The following is a 22,965-nucleotide window of genomic DNA, read 5'->3' on the forward strand; positions in this document are numbered from 1 at the left end:
GAGACCGAAATACGTACAGAGGCAGAGAATACAGCCGTTCATCAGCATCACCTTACTGTTCTACATCAGTACTTTGAAGATTTTAAAACTAGTATGCTAAATAAGTTAGATGGTCTGATTGTCGAAATGGATGCCTTATTCGCAATGTTTGCTGTACCAACTGGACTGTGATGTCATGAGTTACCTCTCTGTGCAACTACCTCTCTTGTAGTGAAGAAAGGTCCTGCATAACTACCTAAGTTTCTTTGTGTTCTTTAAGTACTTTTTCTTTTCGACAAGGCACAAACAGTGTAAGTATTTCAATGTAATAACGCGTCAGCAATGATTGAAATTTAGTGCTCTTTGCTCAAGCCTTAGGGCGTGCACTGAACAAACAATATTTATATGAAAATGGGTCAAATGTTGCTATGCAAAGAGATCAATAATGATGGTTTGTCAGTTAGGTCTATGTGAATAAATAGTTCATTGACTTAAGGGGTTAAAGCGGAGATGTGAGAGTTAGAGGCGTGTAAACGCAGCGAAAAGACAACTCAGGGACTCAAATTGCAACTTGCACCATTTTCACATTGTACAGTTTTCACGCATTGTACACGAAAATGTAGAAGGGTTTTGTTGAGTATTTTCAAAGATCTAGCAATTATTGGAATTAATGGTTTCAATTAGTTTCTACGTCAGTGCTAGTTTATTTCACTGTAAAGTTAGTGACAAGTACGTCTCCATTAATATCTTCATTCATCATTTAGTTTCTCAGTTTTAGGTTACTTGTACAAGAAAAATAAACATTATGGTTAGTTGTGTAATGTGACTTGCTTTTGCAAGGAAAGGAGGGAAAAGACATTGTTGATTTCTAATAAACTAGTCATAATAAAGAGTATGTCATATTTACTTAGAATTAATTTAGTACAAACTAAGTTAATCGTTATTAATTCAAGAGAATCCTTATGCCTGGAGTTCTCATATACAAGTTAAATGTGACGGCAGTATACTAACTCCTATGAACAAACTTGCAGTACCTCACAGTTTTTGTAATACGTAGGATGCACGAAACTTTACTCATCGGGAGGTGCAATTCTTTTTAAGGAGTTCCAGATTCGGCATGGGTCAATGGAGTCTGGCAGACACCACGTTTTCAAACAACAACATTTATTTATACCAACAAGAAGAAATAAGAAATACATAGATTTTGAAACTTAAGAGTAAGGTATTAGCTGTCTATAATAACCATGAGGGCTAGGAAAATTAGGCAGCTATCTATGAAATACAAATTAGAAAAGATTACGGTCATGAAATGAAAGCTTCGTAGTCCACGACTGAGATGTACTTGTTTTCGCCTGGGAATATCCTGAAGCTGAAAAATGGAAAGGAAAAAAAAGTGTTTCGATCTGTAGCCACTGTTTTATTGTTCAGGTGACGAATATATACTTCATGGAAAGTCTCTCATGATATTTACGCAAGAGTTGGTAGTATCGGAAATCGAAGGAGTAAGATTTCTGATATAAACCATAAACAACATATTGACAGACTTTACATGGTGAATTTATGTTTATTACCTACGTGCGATGATTCAAATCTTGTTCAATGACAATTCATTGTTGAACAGTTTTAATTTAAAATCTCATAAATCAATCACGAAAGATATAAACCATAAAAATGCTTTGCCGATGGAAATGATGCAAAACTACGGAAAGAAAATGAAAAATATCAAACACCTCAGTCTCTATACTTAAAAAAGGACATCTTAAGCTTGAGAGCTCATAATCCACTACAGGCCATTCGCTCACGAAAGCGTACTCTCTACCTTGTAGTAACTCCTCCATATTTAAATTAAAAGACGTATTAATATTCTGCTGAAAAGAACATATAGTGATACCGAGACAAAAATTGATGTTCTTCAAAATCAAACTTTATGCCGACAATTAAAGTTTAGATCCTAAACAAAAAGAAAAAATACAATTCAGACTTTCCACGGCAAGCAATGTCCCAGAAAAATTTGACTAAAACTCGCTGAACTTTGTCCGCCATTGCTCAAACTACAACAACTGAGCCAATGATATTTTTCAGCGTTTTCGCCCATTGAGAAATAATGTTATCCCTTTCGTCGAAGCTCTGTCGAAGTAGATGAGGGAATTCATCGATCTTGCTCGAAAAACGTCGCGGTTCTTCATTTTAACCGATATTAATAATAATAATAATAATATTAATAATAATAATAACAATAATGATAGTGATAATGATAATGATAATGATAATAATAACAACAACAATAATAATAATAAGCTTTATTTAACTAGGGAACACCATTCAGCAGTCTGTTCTCCCAGGTGTCCTAATGGTACAGTCGAACCTCGATTATCCAGACCACTGGGGACTCGCCCGACTAGTCCGGATAATCGAGAGTCCGGGTAATCGAAAATATGAATATTAATGAGTTAACACTAAATACATTTGTAAACCGTAACATTTAATCGAGAATCATGCAAGAATGAACCACAATCACAAGCCATTTCTGACTACAATTTACTACTGTACGTGTTGTGCTCGTTTAAGATCACTCGGGCAATAACCTTGCCCAAAATTGTCTTTTGATGCGAAACAAATTCAGTTCTGACTGGAATTTTATAACTCAGTTCGGCGTATAATAGCTTTCCTACGGATAATAAATGTGACTAAGTAATATTCATGAAAAAAGGGGACCAGAAAAGCTAGCCCGGATAATCGAGAAATCCGGTTAATCGAGGTCCGGATAATCGAGGTTTGACTGTACTGTTTCTTTCGATGAGGGGTCCATGGATAATTGTTGTAGTGTTGAGGAAAAATATTGGATATTTCGCGCTCCTTACGACGAAGAAGTAGAACCCCGCGCAGCCGAGGAAGAGGCCTTCGCTTAGAGGACACAGGCGGCCGAAGTGTACTGTGTGATTTTGGTGTCTAAAGTTCATAAACAACAATACCTAACATATTAAGATCGAGTTTTAAGCATAAGTGTGGGCCGTTAAAAAAGGAAAAACAACGAAAAAATTAAGAAAAAATTAAAAAGGATAATGAAAGCTGTGAAGTCTCCTTACCTTTTTTCCGTTGCCGCTTTGTTGCCAACAGTCGTTTTAACGCTGTTTTGGCGACTTTCTTTGTAACGCGTGCGGTTTTACCAGTGAACTCTATAGAAGAAAAAATTATAAGAAAATTAAGAAAAAAATTAAAAGGATAATAGAAGCGAGGAATATATCATATGAGATCTCCTTACCTTTTTCCCATAGCTGCTTTGTCGTTTACGGTCCTTTTAACGGTGTTTGGGCGACTTTCTTTATAACGTGTGCGGTGTTACCAGTCAACTGTATATACAGTTGACCAGTTGGCTGTGTACGCAGTTGACCGCTAGCACCACACGCGTTACAAAGAAAGTCGCCAAAACAGCGCTAAAAGGACCGTAAATGACAAAGCAGCTACGGAAAAAAGGTAAGGAGACCTCATACGATATATTCCTCGCTTTTATTATTCTTTTTGATTTTTTAATGTTTTTTTTTTTTTTTTTTATAATTTTCCCTTTTAAACAGTTTACTGGCAACACCGCACGCGTTAAAAAGGAAGTCGCCAAAACAGCGTCACAACGACCGTTGGCAACAAAGCGGCAACGGAAAAAAGTTAACGAACTTTAGACCCCAAAATCACACACAGTACGCTTGGGCCGCCTGTGATGACTGAGGACGGTCTAAACGTGGCTTGTGAAGAAGTGAGGAAGCTAGAGCTTCAAAAGCGGCTTACTGGTGAAGTAGAAGTTCATAATACAAAGTTTAGCATATATGTTCTTAGTTAAGCTTCTGTAGTAGGATAAAAATATTTCTTGAAAGGCTATCTTTATTGTGTTTCAAGGTGACTTCGAGCAGTACTCTTCCAGCCAGTTTACCCATGTTCTTATTTTGCTGGAAGTTCAAATCTTTTCCTTTGTCATACTGTGAGTTAGGCCGTTATGCAACGCTTTCCCAAGCGAAACTGTGGTTTACTATGACTTAGAAGAAGATCAACAGCTTGTCTGTTTCTATGAATTGTTTTAATTATTACTCATTACTTTGAACTCGTGTTTATAAAGCTTTTCGTCTTCCGAAAAAAAATCAGAATGCTAAGAAAATTTTATGAAGTAGTGCTCCTCTAATTTTCATGAACAAAAGTATTTTGTCTACACTGATACCATGACACCCAGGAATTGTGAACTCTAGAAATTCAAGTTTTTATCTAATGTCCTAGCCGGTATTTCCTGAATTTTGTGTCGGACACTATCCTGCTGTCCTATGAGAATCGAATCAAAGTGGTTTTGGCTTTTTTGAGTACTAAAGTAATAAGTGATTATTGTAAGCAGTGTGCTCATGTAGTTTGCATAGTTGCATGGTCATATTTACTGCAGATCTGTAGTTTTCCACCTGCTCTACCCCTAGCTGGGCCAGGTGGTCTGGCTTCTATTAAGGTATTAACTCAGATTCCAAAAATAGAGTCTGAGCACATATGATCCACATAAGATTTTACAGGGCAGTCTTTATGCAAGTCTGTATGCACTATGCACTTTGCAAAAAGCAAAACTTCAACATAGTTAAATGCTACCCTGGCATTTCTTAGCATTAAATGCTACCCTGGCTTTTCTTAGCATTTCCTCTACATCCTTGTACTTTGGGTGAGTTACCCAAAGACCTAGTTGGCCTTGATTATTCACCTTTTTTTTTTTCCCTTCGAAGATTATAGTTGAAATGAAGGGCTGCCAGCCACAGGATTGATATCCAGTAGAAAACATAGATTGAACTAACCCATATTCAGCGCAACAATTCAGAATAAGTAATTGACCACTAAATTGCTTTTAGAACCAAGAATTAGAAAACAGAATAATATAGTATACAGGAAATATAAGTAAATTGATGTACATATTCCAACTTTTCCTTTTTGAAACTGTCAGTTGAACCGTGCCATGCATATCACGAAGGAGCCAATTTGACCTTCCCTCAGAAATATAATTACGAGTGATAGTGTTTCATTTAGTTAAGTATTCAGTCAGTAAAAATATTCCTGGTGCTTTGCTGTTTCTTTACAGTGAAATTAACCACCTGCACCGTGCTCAATATGAAATTTCATAAACCTGCTGAGTATAGGTATGTTTTGGTCAATATCTTTGGTGCAAATTGATTTACCACAGTTTGGTAGCCCTCTGGAAAGCTTTTCTTCACAGCTTCAAAGGCCTTTTCCATGGCTTTAATGTCAGGCGTGGTTAAGTTAGAGAAGTACACAACTGTTCATACACATAGAACAATATAGAGCTATTGATATTCATTGATTAAACTATATTAATGCAGTAATCCGCGTTGCCCACAAACCCATCACCACACTACGTCAGTTACTAACCAACGTTAAAGACAAAGACGAACCGAGGAACAGACAGGGAACGATTTATAAGATCAATTGTTCCGACTGCCAAGCCTCCTACATCGGTGAGACTGGCAGAAACCTCACAACAAGACTGACTGAACACAGACGGGCGACGAGGAAAGGTGATGTCAGCAATCACATTGCTGAACACCATCGACTTACCAACCACAACATTGACTGGGACTCTGCGCAATGCCTAACCTACAGCACTGACTATTTTCAACGACTGACTCTGGAAAGCTGGTTTACTAACTTAGAACAGACTCCCCTAAACAGATGTCAACAACTACCCGCCCCATACAAACGACTCATTCACGACATAAACATCACAAACGACCGAAAAAGAACAACCTAGCTTTACCGACAGACCGAAACAGACCAATCACGAACGACTTACGTCACTTGAGTCTTACAGCCAATAACATCACGGCAAAACCAACCGATCATTTCACACGAACTGGAATAAGAACATTCTACTGACAACAATCACTCACTTGACTCTGATGATGACTTCCGCACAGGTTGTCGAAACGTCAGTCACTGCCACCGACAACAGTCCTTCTCAGGACTACACTCACCCAGACGATCAGACTACACCTTCACAAACTATATTAATGCAATTTTTAAAGGAAAGCTAAGACTTAATTCCAGCAGAACAAATTCTTCGTGTTTAGATTTTACATGCCAGATTATACGTGTAAGAGAATGAATGAACAGATAACTAAGAAAATCAAATACACTTAACTCACGAAAAGTTCAATCGTTTCATTTTTTTCATTCAAATTTCCGAAACATCAGCGAAAGATGGACGCAGCAATAATAAGTATTATTACACGACTCGGGCAGTCAGAGGGCCAATAACTAAAATCAACCAATCAAAATGCTCTATTGCCGGTCAATATTCTCTCAGTATTGCACCGGGCACTGTTCCGAATGGTCCCGAATGATACCGCACTTGTGTCCCTTTGAACTTCAGTCGTATAATAAATCTCTTATTAACCAAGTTTGCTGGGGACCGTACTGGAAGAATATCGGCCCTCGGTCTTTTTTGTACGGACCTCGCTGCGCTCGGTTCGTACTGTCGAGACCTCGGGCCGATATTCTCCCAGTACGGCCCTCGCGCTTGGTTAATAAGATACTATGAACGTCTTGTACATAGACTAAAGCCTTTTCGAGAATTTTGAAGAATATTCGTGTAAACTTTCTATAGCATTCTTTTACTGAAAAGTTCGTTGTCGTTATAACAAGGCAAAAACTATATTTAGCGTATCGTAAATGTGTTCCGTCGGCACTTTCTTGGTCCTTTGTAACAAAGTATAAAGGTGAAGTTAAGATTGCTTGCACACAGAGATAGAGCACTACATTAAGAGCTGTATAAATGTGATTGTGAGCAATTTTTCAGAGGTGGCATAAGCATAACTGAGGGTTTCTAAAGTTTGGGAGACACGTGATACAGTAAGTCGTTACTGAATTTTACAACGTTAATGCTTGTGGAAAAAAACTTAATTTTGTCAAGAGTGCATGATCTGCTCTGATCTGCCAATAACAGACAAACTTCTAAAACTATTTCAATGCGTAAACGTTTAAAGAAGTGTTGGATGTAGTTTTATGGTCGTTGATCTAGAATGTGTTTTAGTATCATTTAGGTTATTCGGATGATAAAGATAAAAGCAAGCTGATGATAACGAATATGGTAAAAAGGTCGATTTTTTTGCAATTGTAACATGTTATATTGAAATCAAGATACTAAACCTTTTATTCTACAACCTTCTTTGAAAAAAAGTGCTACTTCTGCATAGTAGAGAAAGTTTTTGGTGCTGGTGGCACAATCACATAACCGTCTATTATTTGCAATCATAAGCTGTAAGATTCAACGTCTCCGGAAATAACTCGGCATAGTTGAAAGCAACTTTTTGTTTATATTTGATGACTTTGCACCTTCGAGCTTTGTTTCATAACTAGAAATCCATTACCGTCACGTGCCAATCAGTTTCTTCGAAGTATCTATAACTCCTCTCCCAGCTCAGATGCTGTGCTATCGTCCTTTCATTACTCATTGAAAGGAAACAGATGAAAAAATCAAAGAAAAACAAGGAGAGTCAGCCAAGCATATCATTCTTCGTCACAATCATTCATTGACGTACTCTTAACGCACCCTTGAAGTTTAAGCGCTAAGAAACATTGTGACAAATTAATTAGTTGCTGCGAAGTCTCTGTGTGGATAAAATTTTTCTTTTGAGAGATTAAAAGAGAGAATAATAATAATAATAATAAAAATAATAATAAAAACATTTAGGTGTGAGGGGGGGTTCGAACCTCTGTCTTCTTTCACTGATTAACGTAGTAACACCGCAAAAGTTCAAAGTGTGCTGGTCACGCGTGACAAACATTTATTGAATCAATTTCATCATTTCCTTCGTATAAAAGGTTTTTTCTGTTGTTTCTTTTACATAGCTAACATTTAAAAAATCTTCTTCCTTTCCTATACATTTCCCTTACATTTGTATTTATTCATTATGGAGGTGAGTTCAAGAGGAAAGTTGTAAAAATAGATCACTTTAATTTAAATAAATCGACGTCATTCTGGCATTGTTGCGTAGCCGCTCTCGAATCTATTCTTGACATTATTAGTTGCTTTGTCCCGTTACACCGCGGTGATTCTGGGTAAAGTCCGTACACCGGCTATCTAGAACAGCCAAGGTACCGCACACGTTTGTTATGCGTAGACGCCATCAGCGTTTGTATAGGAAAGAGCATGATTTCGATCACTAATCCGGTCTGTGTGATGTCAAAAATATGACAAAATTTGGAAAAGAAACTAGATACAAGTAAGCGCACGCACATGACACTTACCGCCCCCTTACACAGGCATGGCGGGTCAACGTGGCTAGTGATAATCAATCACGTTTGAGTAAAGTTTTCAATACACTGTTGTGCGCACGTGCTACAACCAACACCTGGATCTAACCAATGAAGGAACAGTTTATGAAAGATATGTCCTTTCTTTTCCAAAACTCATCAGGCGATGCTTTTCTTTTACTTTTTCTTTTCTGATATGCTTGGAAGATATCGCAGTCGTTTGCAAAGTTGGCCCAGCATCCATATTGGTAAGTAGAGTGGTAACTAGCATTTTTTTCCTCGAGTTTTTAATTTGTCGATATAAACTTTGCCCAGTATTTGTACCAATCAAGCTTGGTAAAAGGTTGTAGTAAGAACAGAAATTGGAAGTAGATTACATTTTTTGAATAACAAGTTTAGACTCAGAATTATGAATAAAACAGGCTACCTTTTATTGTTCGAACGATATGCATGTTACATGGATGATCAAAGTTACATAAACATGTTTAAAAGAAACAGTGCACTGAATGATTTTGAGCTGATTCAATATTCATGGGGGCTGTTCACGACTTTTTTCTTTCAATTTTCTTCCTCTGTTTGGTGATGCAAAGCTCAGGGCGACGCAGCACGTGCTCGGCGGTGAACAAAAAAGAGTCACATGAGTAGAAGCATTGTATTATTCACATCAGTTGGCGTCAAGTAAATTTCAATGAGCAACTGAAAAGGTTCTGGAGCTGAAGAGGGAAATTCTTGAATCTTTCCAAGGGAGGCCAAGAGCCAAGCGTGTGCACAATGCCGGAGATGAGCGTCGAGAGCAAAGTAGAGCTGTCGGAATCCAAAATTTACCGGTGCCGTCAACGATCCAAGCAAAGGCCTCGAAAAGTCTTCAATTTAGCGCGGCCAAAGATGTCTGTATAAATCAACCACTCGTGTTTCTTCTTTGAGTAATGATGAGGGACAGCTCACTGGTTTAACCCCGCTTACCAATGTGGCCTTTTCGCCAATACAGCGTATAAACCCGCTTGAGTTCCGTCTTCAATTTACTTCTACTCCTATCTCTTCTTCGGCGCTAGCGAATCACGACGTAAAAGTTTCTGTTAAGTATCCCAGCAAAATTGTGAATAAAAAACTTCGAGGAACTTATGGGAACATCGGTAAAGTATTGGTTTATGAAGTTCCGTCACGAATTGCTGGAGCAATAATGAACTGCCCGCCTGTGAAAAAGCATGTCATTGAAAAGGCGATGACAGTTGTCTCGAAAGAAGTGGCAGGCCTTTATTACAAAACAAACCCATCGCTGTTACGAAAAACCGGAAAAGAGGACCTGAAAAAATTTGACTTCAAACATGTTTGCAGTGAGTGGCGTGAAAGAGCTCCTCTTTTCTATTGCTTCCTTCTGACATCTGCAGTAAACAAGAGTTCGAAAAGTTGCACCTGGTTTGGCAGCTTAGCACTTGCGGGTTCAGTTTTGTCACAGGCGGCCCAAGCTCTCTTTGAGAACCACACAAGGAACACAATTTGCATATCGATTTATAAAGATTTGTATAGGATTTTCTACAAGATATCCATAGAAATAGTTAAAAGTGAAAATATTAAATAAAAATGGCTTACCTCCTCTTTAAGAAGAGAAAACCAGGATTAAAAAAAACCGCTTAAATCAAGTGAAATCGGTAAAATAACGACACCAGGAGCAAGCAACACACGTATGGAATAAGGTAAGCCATTTTTATTTAATATTCTCACTTTTAACTATCTCTATGGATATCTTGTAGAAAATCCCATACAAATCCTTATAAATCGATATGCAAATTGTGTCCCTTGTGTGGTTCTCAAAGAGAGCTTGGGCCGCCTGTGATTGTACCAACTATGATTTTATATAGTGAACGTATAAAAGTTAAAATTGCGTTACCGCTTGTGAATTCTATATGCTGCTAAGTCAAGGGATAAGGACTGGAAATTACGTGATCACTGGTATTTACATACTGTATACGCAAAGGAAAACTGATGGTGCACAAGTCGACTCAAAAGGCACACGCATAACTCGACAGTGGAGGATCGTAAAATGATCTAAAAAAATGGTCCAAAAATGGTTCAAAAAAGGGTCCAAAACATAGTCCAATCTAGTCAATATTTTAACCTATGCCGGGTTAGCTTAAGAAGCTCACCGTTCCCTATCCTCTAGGCTCCAACAGCGATCAAACTAGGCTTCTTTTCATTTTAATTTTAATTTGCCTGTTAATTATAAATTTTTTTTTTAATTTCGTCGTAATTTCATCTTTGTAAGACTTTTGTTTCAGACAACAAGGCATTCCATGTTGTTGGATATTCCACCACCACTGCTCCGTTTCATCATTTCATCGAATGGGGTCACCATGTTAGACTCAAGTTATCGTATTTCGGAACTTACTCGTTTTGCAAATTTGGCGGCTCTTTTCAGTATTTGTCGCTGATTGAAATAGTAAATTGCTCATTTTTCGAAAAAATAAAATTTTTCTCTAAAGCTCCTACGATGTGTAAATCAAACCTATTTAGATATTTCTGCACGGAAAAGTGTTTTTTCAATTACATGCCGGTGACACCACCGTGAAATTATTGTGAGATGTTTATCATCTTTTTTGGCGTCACGGCAAGAACTTAAAGAAGTGCGGATATCTTAGGATATTCTGGGCATTATACGCTGATTCAAACGATAAAATCCTCTCTCTTCAAGAAAGAAAAAATTTCCTTTGGTTTTCATGATGCACCCATCATAACCTTTAAGACATTAAAAGTTTACGCTATTTTTTTCATGATTTCTGTGCGGCAAGGTCAGCGAGTATCCATTCAAGCCTTATCGGCTTTCGGACTTAGGAAGGCCCGCTGTCAATAAGGGTCCCTTGTGTGTATTTAAGAACCAAGAGTGTAACGCAGTCTTATCATCCCCTAATGATAAGATAAGCTAGTTATCAAAACAATCGCTGGATTTTGTTTGGGGATCTTTTAGTTTTTCTGCCTATATTTTGTTTTTAAATTGCCGTTATAAGTTGCTTTACCTTCAATGTCAGTACTGCACTCACAGTGTTAAAGGTGTTTATGCTGAGTACCCTTCAATTCTGCATACTGTGAAGTGCAGTCATTCAGCTGAAAAACTGTCAATCAAAGCCGTGGATTAGATACTCGATGACAGTTATGTATACCTTTGATCTTACTGCAACTGGACTGTCCATGACGAGTTAGTTTTCATGCACTGTCTTAAGATTTGGAAGCTTTGAACTGTAAATGACACTGTTAACCTGAAACAATGCCTTAACATGACAGATAGACACCCACTCCACGTGGACACTCGAACCGAGATGTCGCACCAACTTCACAGAACATTGCACACGACTGAAATAGAGTGACGAAGGTAATTGAAGTAAATCAAGTTTCCTGTGTTTTCAGGAACGTGTAAAACTTGCAACTCAGGTATGTTATCAAAGCGACTGCTAGCCTTTTCCACCATCAATACCTGAGCAAGGTGCAAGTTTTGCAGTGATGTTTACGAAGAGCGCTTTTTAAAGCTCAATTCTCGTGGGACAAAGATTTAGATAGAGCCTGTTTATGTTTTCTTAGAGCACCCACCGATATTGTCTCTCGAGAAAAAATCTGACATGGTTAATGTCTCTGCGTATGTTGGACTACGTTTACTCTTTCGTAGTTTTCCTCCGAGTACTAAAACATTCCTTAGCGATCAAGCGAGGGACAAACGAGTGAACTATTACAAGCAGAGGCTTGCGCTGCTTTAATATTTAAACCCACTAACTCTTAGGAATGTGCTTAGCAAGGCACATATGATAATACCAACATAATTGTCTCAGTTGATTCGCAAAAAGTGTTCAGCAAACAAGCCTTTGTTACATTAAAATGATTCATAGGTGTTAAAAGCCGAAAGTTACGTACTTAAATACCTTAATAATGAGAGATGCTGGTTGAATAAAGGCAATGGCAGTTTCCCTGCATGTCATCGTACATTTTGTTTGTAAGAATCTCTTGCTTACATGAGCGTGACCTCTGTTGAATGTCTTCGCGCCCAACTGTCCACGCTAGATTCACTTACATTCTTGGATCGATGCCCACGGATTATCAATATGCAGATCTACAACGTTATATACTAGCTGTGCAAACTCAAAGAGATTGATGGACAGCCTTCGATGATGCATTCAAAAGTGGTCGGACTCTTCAATTGCCAAGTTTTGAAAAACGCTGCATGCGATCGTTCTGTAGTCATGTCCTAGCCATAAAGCTTTGATAACATTCTAGACCTTCAATAATTGATCATAAAAGCGTATCGATGAAAAGGAGTATGTTTACAAAATGACTTGGTGAACAAGTGGTGGGGCAGAAATGTAGGCAAGCACTGCGTCCTCACCTTAAGATCAAACTAGAGTAAGAAGACGTTACCAAAACTCAAAGTTCCTATTGTAATTGAGTGTCTGTCTAAAAACGAAATAGCGACCGCGATTTGGCACTCTTCGATAAATTTGTGTCAGTATGGGGAGTAAACTTCATTAAACATTTTGGGTAAATTTGAAAGATCATGTGATGGAAGGCGTTGCAAAGCCGCGGTCCCGATGTAAAATAGATTTTCTGAAAAAGAGCATCGAAGAGGAATCGACGTTAAGACTACTGAAGGCGGACGAAACGTTATAGCAGTCACTTTTTCGTCTGAAATACTTCGTATTCGCTGTAAATTAACTCATTTTTAAGAATGAGAAAGATGCTGAATGTTAACGTTGTTTGATGAAATTTAGATGTTTTTAGTCTTGTCACAAGCGTGGGGTAACGAATGTAGAACCTCAATAAGACTCGAACCACAGACCTTCGGTATTGCTCTCCGAAGTTTCACCGCTGAGCCTCAAAGATCTGCAGTGAGCTAAGCTATCGTTTGAATAATTGCTAAAAGTTTCAGAACAGTTGCAAGCGATTGATCATCAGTTGCCTACGTAAAAAAAGAAGAGGAAATGTCCAGTACGTTCAGCCGTCTTATCGGTGAGATTAAATGGAAGTACATCAGTTCACTCGAAGACAATATTTTCAACTGGTATCTACTCGTGAATAGAACACTAAATGTGCGCGATCGTATTTTCAAAGATTATATTAATTGGAAGTGTATTGTTGGAAATGCCGAGTACTAACACATTTTCCTACCTGCTAGTGAAGTGGGTAAGTCCATGGGGCAATTCTTCTTCGATCTTAGCTTTGCTAGTTGTAGTTTCAGATAAAAGTTTTCCGTGTTGGCATTTCGGCAAACGCCCCCCTCACCTAAGGCTGAGTATCGCGCATGATCAAAGTTTACTTTTCCTGCGCATGTTTCTTTGCGATGTATCGCTTCCCAAAAAAAAAAAATTATAATCAATTTGCACAGATACCTGTAGCCTTGATCAGAGATCGGGATACAAAAAAAGTAAAAGTAGAAAATTTCTGAAACTTTCTAAATTATTTCGTGCTGAAATCTAACCCATCGACAATCCTATGATCTCCTGTCTCAGTATGTGGTGTGTGAAACTTCGTCATGCCAAAAATTTCGATTTCGATCCATTCGTTAAAGGCGTAGAAAATTTAAACTTAACCTTTGTTGTGAAATCGTGCGTGATGGGCACCTGTCTCTACCTGTCCTTTTCTCAATTCTCATGACCGTAATGTTATATTCAGGGTGATATTGTAAGGAGAAATTGGATGTTAGTCACTCTTTGGGGTTAAAGTGTTAAAGGATTAAAGGAGACGGTGAAAACCGTTCTCGTTGGGAACAAGTCTGCGAAGTCTTATCGTTACAGTATGTATAGATTATATATTCTTAGTTACACAGTTAATTTTAAGTTTACGCTCTCTGAACTCGATCTTACACATACTGTTATAGTTTCAGAGATGATTTAATATGCGTCACATATGCAACGTATCTGTATCATCGACAATTGTCAGACTATTTTTCCTCCTTTATTACACCTTTTAAGTGTAAAATATATGTTCCACTTATTTGAAGAACTTTTGTCAGGCATAAACGCAAAAAAAAAAAAAAAGATACGAGTAATTGGCCCAAGTCAGGGTAGAGTGTCACGGGTTTAAGGTGAGGGAAGGTCACATGACATACACCTACAGCCCTCTTGTGAGGTATTGACTAGAGACTAAGACGGCTTGAAACCAGTGCAGTTTCCTTGTTTTTTTTTTTTTGTTTTTTTGTTTTGTGGGAAAGTGAGCAGCATCGATACCAATAGCACTACAAGCCATAAGAAGGTTCGCTTTTCAGAGCTGATGATGTCTTATCCTGGCATATTTTCGCGCCAAAGAAGAATACAAATCTAAATAGATAAATAAATATTTTCATTCATTTATTTCAAAATCTCCAAAATACATTTTCGGTAAGTCTTTGCGAGCCCGTTGATTTAGACTTATCTACCTTATACTGCAGAATAGAAAATCAGAGAATCAAAAAATTCAGTGTGCGGAAATCTGCATCAATTCTCCTTGTGTGAGAAAAATTACCTACTAAAACTGACTTCAGTTTTACTATGATAGAACGAAAGATTCGTAAGTGCCATTACATATCAAAAATATGATGATTTAAAATTATTAACAATGACTTTCCTTGCCCTTTAAAGGTGAATAGAGTCTTATCTACGACAACGATTGGTAGATAACAGTGTGAATTTTAGAGAAGAATAATGTTTATTTACTCAACCGTAGTTTCGATACTTCTTCGCATCATAGAAAGTTAAAAAAAATATATTAACCGCTTTACTACTGATTCTTTTTTCCAGAACCTCCTTGTTTGATCCTCTACGCAAAATTCCAACAAATTCCTTTCAGTATTCTTACAGCTACATTTGGGTAAGTGTACGGATTTATTGCCTTGGTACTTGACTTACTAAGACGCATTTAGTAAGGAAAATATTTAAGAGCTGAATAAACGCTCACAATGCTTATGAACCCTTGTGCCGGACGTCAAAGACAAGGGAAAATAGAAACAACTTAACGTAGAAAGCGAGTCGGTAGAAACAGATTGTCTGAACTTACAGCAATATAGATGACGAAGGGCAAGGTGAAAGAAGGAGACGTTATCAAACAAAGCTAAAGGCGAGAATAAAGCACAGGAAGAATAATCATTGAAAAGCGTCCTGTCATGGACTAGATTACTAAGTGTGCGTTTCAATGGCGTTTCGAAACTCTTTATTCGCACAAGTTATCTTTCCATATTCTTCCCCAAACCCCCCTTTTCATCTTTATAGCATTGTTCCACTTCGCCCTTCCTAGGGTTAGGATTTCACCTACTTTCCCTTAGCAAATGTATCTACTTCACTCGCACTTCCAATCGGGCAATGAAGAGCAAGTGGTGCCCAATCCTTTGCTGTTCCCCAGTATTGACAGAGGTCAGTCTTTGCGCATGCTTTTTTTTAATTGAAACAAACATTCAGCCTTTTAATTTGGCAATAATTTTCCCTTTTATAAGCTATCAAAAGGAGCAAAGGCGGTATAGACTCATATTTGTGGGAAGTGTTTTTACAGCCATGTAAGTTTTTTCTTACCATGGTCTGCGTTAACGAGGAACAGTTGCAAAGCTCGGCAGCATTATTTCGTTGCTCGATAGGTATACTGTTTGAGACGAACACAAATCTAATATAGAAAAAGTTATGTTTTGTGCTCTTAGCAAACGTATTTCGCTTATTCTAAGGTCTTGGCCGTGATAATAACCACTGTGGTGAGGTTTGGAATCGAGCAACACCGACACATGTAAAGAGAGAAGCCATACGCTGAGGTAACAGTAATTGTGCTTACCGAAGCATCTAAGTAATTTAAATTATTATAGTATTGGCGTATAAACTATAGCAGGAAAAAGATTAATTACATATTCGTGCCGCCGAAGCAGTTGTTATAAAAGCCGGACAGGCTAACTGAAACGCCAAAAAGTTTTTCTAATATAAAATTTTGAAATGAGAAAAAATTGTAGTTTTTTTTTATTCATGAATACAATGCTTTCAAACCCACCCAGTTTATCCCCAGATTGACCTTTTTTAGTATGCTTTCCCTGAATAGTGTTTTTGCCCCGCTTATCAATGTGATGTTCCGTTTTAATCTTTAGACTACCTAATTCCAAATTTTCAAGGATGAACAAGCATTATTTTCTCAAATAAACGCTTTTGGGCCTCACTATTTTTCCTATTCGGATCATTGTGGAGGCAGCGTTTTGTGGTTTATTTATGTATTATTGGTTGGATAAGCCGCGGTGTTTGCCGGGATGCAAATTAGTCATGAGGCATGTTCTGTTCGCTCTTCGCAATTCACTTTTCACTACGCCTTCTTCCAATAATTCATGGCAAAAAAACTTATAAACCACAGAAAAAAATTCTACGTAATAGTATTTATACTCTAGTAGTTCGATACTACAGATAATATCCGTTTCTAGAAAACCGAAAACTGATCACACGCCTGACTGAAAAGTATCTCATGCGGCTTCCTTTCAGTTTTTACTGATTTGACTACTGAGTTTCAATTTAATGAATAAATGCAAAACTCTGCAATTGAAAACTATTTGATTTTCTTGCTACATATGAAATGAAGAAATCATTCTCACACTTAACCAACATTGACAAACCTCACTATATCCCACTTAACGAGTTGAAATGTCTACTTGTCGCGCTCAATTCAAGACTTGCCTGAGTTAGAGATTACATCTGATTTCGTGACTTCTTTGCCGTATTAGTTACGTGCTGAAAATGCGCATACTTGACCGATAAAAAGGTGGATTGACCTCTTACCAGAGTAAGAAAATGCTGAAAGATATCCACATGCAAGGTCTCTTTCACAATTTGTGATTGCGTCTCGCAGTCCTTTCTCACGTATCGTCTTCTCAAAGTAATAAAGCTCGTGGGTATTTAATAAACTTGACGGTAATCGACTTGTGATGTTGTAAGCCAACTACCAATGTGGAAAGGTTAAAGGCGGCCATAAATTCTGCGTTGACTTTCATTTTCCTTCGAACACGTTTTACCTTTGGTTCAACCACGAGGTCCTTTGTTCGCGGCAAACTAATTAACATATCTGACCGTGTGGCGTTAATAAGTATTGAAAAACGACAGGTCTTCGACTGCTTGTCAAAACTTTGACATGTGAGACATTCTGATGTAACGTGTAATGCCTGGTTCGACAAAGATTATTCGTACCCAAAACGTTCCGTTTTCTCGTGAAACAAGCGATGGTTCTAGCTAAATGAAAATAAAAATCACGCATAAACTGGGCATTTTACAAGAAAACAACGAAAAGGAATAACATGAAACAGGGAATAAAATAAAACCTCATTACAGCAAAGCTCAAGATTAGATTTAAATGCCACATCTTGAAGGTGGCGAGAGTCGGTGTTCTTGTTGTCTACTTTGGGCTGAGTTTAACCTGACACCAAGCCTGATCTCCTGATGAATGGTATCTTAGTTTTCTCAGTTTTACTAAATATATACTGTGGAAGAATTAATATAGGCGGGAATGTATTTCCGCTTAGTTACAAAAACTGACAAGTTGGCTTGAATTAGTTTTCGCGCAACTCACTTCCTGTTGTTTTGCAAGATAGAAAATGCAGTGATAGCCAATTACAGTATCTCTGTCAGTCATCCGCCAGTATAATTTGGTCATGCACTAAGAAGACGATCATAAAGATCATTATTTTCTTAGAGGTACCATTCTGTGTTGCCGCTAAGGCCGCATTCTGTGTTGTTGCTCGGTGTTGAATACTGACTTTGTTCTGCGTGTGGACGTGATTATAATTATGCGTGGGTGTGTACGTTGCGTGTTTACATCAGTATTTTTTCCGTTCGAACCACAACAGAGAGATAAGGCAGTTACGCTGGAATGAATTTTCGCTCATTTTTCCTCAGGCGAAATGAGCTAAAGTAAATTCTATGCTTTTAAAAGGTATTTCACAGTACCCAACATTCCCCGAGATTATGGGCCGCTCATTTTTTTCTTCACAAGTAGTTAGCTCAATGAACGTCAAGGTAATTTAAAAAGACGTGATACAATCAACAGACCACCCTCACACAAAGCATGTGTACATGATGCTTGCTTTCCTTACAGCTTCCGTGACACAGTGTAATGGATGATCATTGTTTTTAAAGACTAAATGGGTTCTTTGTTTTGGTAGGAATAAAAATTAAAGGGACAGGTGCAGTGCGAAGACCAACTCGACTTCATGTGCATGTTATGAATATTATGACCTAATTAATGCACTTGATATTGCATGAGTGTAAGCACCTATATTTAGAAGTGACAGTGATACTTGCTCGTCCAGTCCCTAACGCGGCGACATAAGCTATAAAATGGTAATTCGCAGACGTCGTTCTTTCGCATAGAAACGCAAGCAATACTTTAAGGAGTTGAAACTTCTTGGTCTTCTTCCGTTTTCTGTTATATTTATTCTGTTATATTTTCTATTATATAAGATCCTTCTATTATTATGGTTGCACTCTTTTTAACGAATTATCTTAATGATATTTCGTGTTATACATCTTTTAATCTTTTACTTGTAAATAGTTCTCTATTTATATTTATATTATTTCCTGTTTTAGTGTAATGTTTTAATGTTGTTGCTCAGGGCTCCCATTGATAACAGACAGCTTTTTGCGTCTGAAGGGGCTACCCTGAGCCTTATAAATTAATAAAGGTTTTCACTTCACTTCTGATGGGTATGCTATGATACATTTACTAAATCGCAAAGTGCTAACCTTCTTCGCTCAACATGTCATCTTTTAAAATGTTTTCCTCATTTCTTAAGAAAAATTTCAAAGTTAGGTTGAACCGGAAGATAACACGAAACACATTACAAGAGACTTTGGACCCTCTGACAATTTTCAACTCTAAAAAATAACTCGTCTATTGTTGGGGCTTTCTCGTTGCGTGTCGAAGAATACGAAACGTCAGATCTATAAAAGAGAGTATAATTCATAGGCGCACATAGACATTAAATTTCTCTTCGAGTGCTTCCCTTTTTTTCTTACAAGCGAGAACTGCGATTGACTGAGTTAACGAGTTGGACATGAGAAGAGAAATTCCATAGATAGAAGCCACCATGTTATATATTTTTTATTATGTAAGGGAGTCAACTTTTCTTGACGATTAAAAATATCAAGGGTATAAATTTTCTTGAATGATGGAAAACTGGTTAGTCATAAATAAAAGAGCTTCATTAGAAAGTCACAAAACTGCATCACCATCGGGCTCTTTATGAGTGTATTTGACCTCATCCTCTTCCCAGAATTTCCCTTCGTTTCCGTCGGCGATGGGACAATTTTTCACTTTTCTTTACGAGAGTTTTGGCAGAAACAGTGGAGGTCAATTGACACAGGAGAACGCTTAATCATTTATTCATTGTCCCCCTTCCAATAGAGAAACTTATGTAATCAGTATATCCTACAAGAAAGATCACCGCCTTCCAAAACCGGTTCAATGGATTGAATTTAAACATCAACAAGAGAGATCGCAACAGCTAGATAAATGACCACACAGGAACTAGATCTCTAGTCTCAAAGCGAACCCATCCGACAGTACTGTCCGTATGTTCTATCTAAAGTTCATCGAGGTACGGGAGGCGGGACTGAGATCAATCTAACCGCAACATGTCGCCAAGCTCCTAAAATATTGATAGCTGGTGGATGATAAGGAAGTCTGGGTAACCGGTTGCCAAGGACCAGGTCATTTTGGATCAAGAGTTGAGAGAAGCCTCCTCTCTCTCCCTAGTGATGATGAGTCCCTCGCTCATTGATTAATTTGCATGTAATTTAGGGACAAAAATATATTTTGCGATAGTTAAAATAGAAAAAAATGAATAATCAAAGCCCGCCCGTGGGCAGACTACATAATCAGTTGCTCTTCAGACAGAGACCGCCCACAACACGAGTTGATATTGCTAGCGCCAGTTATCACAACAAATTAAGAAGCCAGTGAAGACAAAAGCACTGTATTTGTCACTATATAAAGAAATTACGGTTTTCCCTTGGAGTGCCGACAAGACGCTTGAAAGCCTTATAAACTTTTTATGAATACTAATAAAAGACAGTTAGTGGAGGCAGCTGGTTAGGAAGCGCGGCGAACTTCAAAGAAGTAACTCTACTAACTATGTAAAAGAGGACAACCCATAATACGGAACGCCTTACCATTGATTAAAAGAACTCACCAAACGTCTTTGTTGCCTTCGGTGTCATAATTCTTTCCTTCTGATCTCCTTGCGTCAATTGAAATGTTTCTAGAAATTCTTTCTTGCATTAAGTTTAAAGAAGACTTTTACTAAAGTGCTGTTTTAAAAGAAGAACAAGAATTACATTTCAAAGTATGTCACTGGAGGTTAGGTATACAGCAAAGCAAGTAATACTTAACATGTTGAGTCTAAGAATCTTGTGGGTAGATCAGATGAAAAATCGTACTCTTCTCAAATGCTTAACATTTTGAATTTGCTTCACTATAATTCGGCTGTTATTCCTTTTGAACGTATCTTGAATTACTAAGTTGGTTCTTGATTTGCGCTAGATATAGATAGATATATGATGTATAAATGAATAAATGAATAACTATGTATACGTATGTGATCGAACATACTGTGCGCAGGTTGTTTCACTTATCCTAAAGTGCTGTCTGCACGGATATACAGAGAGAAATATGCATTTTAAAGAAGGAGAGTTGAATTTCACGCAGTCACGCACTAAGCGATCATCAGACTCAAGTTTTTCTTTCCCTTTTAAATGTGTTTCATTTTTTTGTTTGGATCATTTTGTCTTTTCTTATAATTAAGGGACTTCGAGTCAATCAGAGTTCTCTCTCATTTAAAGATTGTTTTATTCAGTTCTCAGTTGCCATGTAAAATATCTGTTATTGCTAAATGGGGTAAGGCATATTTTCCGCATACCGAGCTTCTATAAGAGAGCGTGTTACTCGAAACATTGGCTCTTTCATTGGCTTTGTCAAAGAGTTCTGTATAAATTAATGTCGAAGAGGCTCTAGTGATCTTTATATCCGATTTAAAGTGAGTTAAATCATAAAAAATAAATAATAAGTCGCCGACGCCAATGCGGGCAAGTGCAGGTAGCCAATCAGAAAACAGGATTCGCTTCATCTTGCCCGTGCGCGCTGTCAGTTTGTCAGCTATATATCAAAGTGATTCACAGAGCAGGATATCTACCGACCAATATATATTATCTCACATCATGATCACAGATCTCGACATGTTGCCTTTTCTCAAGAAAGAGTCAAAGTGAAGCTTTGAGCTTCAGCATTTAACACATGATCGTCATTTGATGGTCTTGTGAACTATTAATTTTTTTCGACAGATGATCTGAAGTTTTTATTTAATTTTTGTCTTCATCTTTTCTCCCGCCGTTTGGGTAGAAAACGAATAGATTAATAAATGAATGGAATAAGAAGGCTCAACAGTTTCCACTTATGGTCATATAGTACATGAACTGATTACCGAGGTAGAGTGAAGCTTTAGGGATAGAAATGCAGTATCCCTAGTTCAAAATAGAATAAATGAACTCAGATGCTTCATTAAAATCAATTGATACTGAATAACGTTGATGTGCAAAATTTTGGCAGCACTAGTGATAGTAATACTTTTGCTTTGGATGAACAAGTGACACAGCGAAATCATTCAAATTATTCTAAAACTGTGCATCAATACTGACGACTTTAACACCAACAACAACATCAACTGTAGCATGCTAGTTTATCGTCAATTGAAATCAATTTTCTTTCCAAAAAAATCTTAGTGATGACGAACCAATGGAGAAAATATGCTCTTTACGTGCTTGTCATTCTCATAGAGCCGATTCAGTAATGGAAAAGTTCGTTTCAGAGCCAGATCATGCTGTGTTATCTAAAATCTATTGTACTTAAGAGTCTAAGCCAGTAATATATGGAGAGGTATTGGCCAGCGTACTCATTGTTTTGATAGCTTTCAACAGCTGCCAATTGCTCATCAATATAACACTTTGCAGCCAATGCTTCTCGACTTAAGTCAAGCAAAAAAAAAAAAAAAAACGCTGATATCAGCAAGCCCGCAATGTGACATGAAAACTAGTAAGAGGATTTTTTTGTGCAACAACTGTCACTGTAAAATCTCAATGTGGATGTCCAAGAAAAGTGGCTCAAATTTGATAACAATAGGACTTGTTAGACAGGCGAAAAATGACCCTATGTGGCCATTTTTGAACAATGGCGCAACGGCTTCAGAACACACGAGGGATTTGTCGAAGCTTCCGATTAGCATACGAGCGGGAAATTTAAACGCTCGGAAAGACTAGACTTTAGAACTATGACGACTTTAGTTTAGAACTATGACAGTTTCTGGAGAAAGATTTATACGGGGAGAGGTGGTCTGAGTGAGACAACGTATTTTGAATTCTCGATGTGTGCATTGCCACATTAGCGGTCAATTTTTTCCTGGGGTAGACCATTGAGAGTTGACTCGACGAGACAAATTTACATACGTATGATGAACGATCCTCGCAGGAGGATCGTGCATCATACGTATCTAATACCGCAGTTCAAAATATATGAACTTCAAATATACATTGTATCAGACAAATTTACGCTACCCACTTCCCCGAAGCGGCTAAATCAGCGTTTAATTTTCCCTTGGGGTACTCTGGTGACAATTTATCTGTCGTGTGCAAATATGCTCTACTTACTCTTCCAAAATAGCTAAATTGTGATGCCAAAAATTTTTTTCCGATT

The 22,965-nt window shown here is 37.7% G+C and overlaps 1 protein-coding gene and 1 long non-coding RNA gene across 3 annotated transcripts in view; one reads left to right on the forward strand and one right to left on the reverse strand.

Annotated features, from left to right (window-relative positions):
- Positions 1 to 686: 686 nt before the first annotated feature.
- LOC148733264 (uncharacterized) lies at positions 687 to 20,829 on the reverse strand. 2 transcript variants are annotated; one of them, XR_016000882.1, is made up of 3 exons: positions 20,414 to 20,829; positions 3,066 to 3,155; positions 687 to 1,348 (listed from the first exon to the last, which is right to left on the reverse strand). It is a non-coding gene; the product is annotated as an uncharacterized LOC148733264 (long non-coding RNA). The 2 variants fall into 2 exon arrangements; XR_016000883.1 differs by lacking the exon at positions 20,414 to 20,829 and adding an exon at positions 13,408 to 14,098.
- Positions 14,629 to 22,965, forward strand: part of LOC111321154 (TNF receptor-associated factor 2-like) — a 26,165-nt gene continuing 17,828 nt past the window's right edge. Inside the window, exons 1-2 of the mRNA XM_088759284.1 lie at positions 14,629 to 15,084; positions 15,926 to 16,009. The gene's annotated coding sequence lies outside the window, so the exon portion shown is untranslated. The remainder of the gene's footprint in view (positions 15,085 to 15,925; positions 16,010 to 22,965) is intronic.

Source organism: Stylophora pistillata, chromosome 4 (assembly GCF_964205215.1).
Source record: "Stylophora pistillata chromosome 4, jaStyPist1.2, whole genome shotgun sequence".
In the NCBI taxonomy this organism is placed as follows: domain Eukaryota; kingdom Metazoa; phylum Cnidaria; class Anthozoa; order Scleractinia; family Pocilloporidae; genus Stylophora; species Stylophora pistillata.